Raw genomic sequence first — 1,246 nt, 5'->3', positions numbered from 1 at the left:
TCATTCGTCAATAATGATGGCAGGATAAAAATCTTTCTGTTCTTTTTGTGTGTGTGTTTTTGATCTCAAGCTGATTTGAAACTAACTTCATGCGAACTGCATAATTTTTCGTACGCTTTTCAGTGGGTATGCCGACAACCGTTTGTCCTCACGTACCTATCCCACCCGTGTATCACCTTTCAACTCTGTCACCCTCACCACTCCTTCACCCACCCACCCCCCCTTCTGATGTCATATGACGTGTCGCCTGCCTTGTGAGTTAACTTTGACGAACGCAGACAGCGCATAGGCTGGTGTACACTGCGGGTGTGTTCTTGCTGTCTATCATCATAAAAGTGAAATTCGGTGGCTTGATACGGCATGTGAGTGCTGAGAAGTTTGTTTGTTTGTTTGTTTATACCCGTTTTCAGATGATTTTTTTTTTCAGAGTAAATGAGGAGGATATCCATGTGTAAATTTTATTTTCTGACGTTGGTTTGGTAAGGTAGGTAATTGATATATTGAACTTTTTCACTGCCAGAATGGATGCTCGAGTTTGTTTGTATGATTTGTGTGTGTTGTTGTCTTCAGTTTAACGTCTTTCCACTTGAAGTGATATTAGACGGGGGAAAAAAAAACAAACAAAAAACCGTGGGGGTAGGGGCTGTGAGAGGGGGAGGGGTAAAAGTGTGTGTATGTGTGGAGGGTGAATAGGGAGAGACAACGCTAGGAAAAATGGAAACGTTATAAACGCCAACATCAAACAAATATAACATCTATAACAAATGTCCTATAGGACTATGCAGCAAACCTTCTGCAATAACAAATAACATATTGGAATTGTTAATAACACATTCAAAAGAACTTTTGGTGAAGTCTGGCAAAAAACATTTTAGATTCTGACATTCGAATATTACATGGTTGCTAGAAATATGTTCTCCACATATGCATCTGACATCTTTGCTGAACTTTGTTACAAAAGCGTTCAGTTTTATCCTGTTTGATAATGTATGAATCTGCCTTAATCTTATTGAATTACTGTATGTATTTGACTGATCGATAGTTCCCGGTTGTTGACCATTAATTACACTATGGTTTAAAGCTTTGCCGTTTTCTTGGTATAATTCTCTGACTTTGTTCCACGATGTTTTTTCTAGTATTCGATAACCCTCTTGTACAGATAGAGGCACATAAAGTTCTATGGTTCCCTGTTCGTTCTTTGCACCTTTTCTTGCAGTCCTGTCAGCCCATTCATTGTAGAGAATAC

The 1,246-nt window shown here is 39.0% G+C and overlaps 1 protein-coding gene across 4 annotated transcripts in view; it reads left to right on the top strand.

The window, feature by feature from the left end:
- Positions 1–239: 239 nt before the first annotated feature.
- The window catches only part of LOC143286887 (uncharacterized), a 32,823-nt gene continuing 31,816 nt past the window's right edge, over positions 240–1,246 (top strand). For 2 of the 4 annotated variants that reach the window (XM_076594804.1, XM_076594800.1), the window contains exon 1: positions 240–362. The gene's annotated coding sequence lies outside the window, so the exon portion shown is untranslated. Of the gene's footprint in view, positions 485–1,246 lie in introns of all 4 variants that reach the window. The other 2 variants (XM_076594801.1, XM_076594802.1) reach the window with 2 other exon arrangements.

The sequence above is a fragment of the Babylonia areolata genome, chromosome 10 (genome assembly GCF_041734735.1).
Source record: "Babylonia areolata isolate BAREFJ2019XMU chromosome 10, ASM4173473v1, whole genome shotgun sequence".
NCBI lineage: Eukaryota > Metazoa > Mollusca > Gastropoda > Neogastropoda > Buccinidae > Babylonia > Babylonia areolata.
The sequence above is the reverse complement of the archived record's forward strand: the minus strand, read 5'-3'. Positions and strand labels throughout refer to the sequence as shown.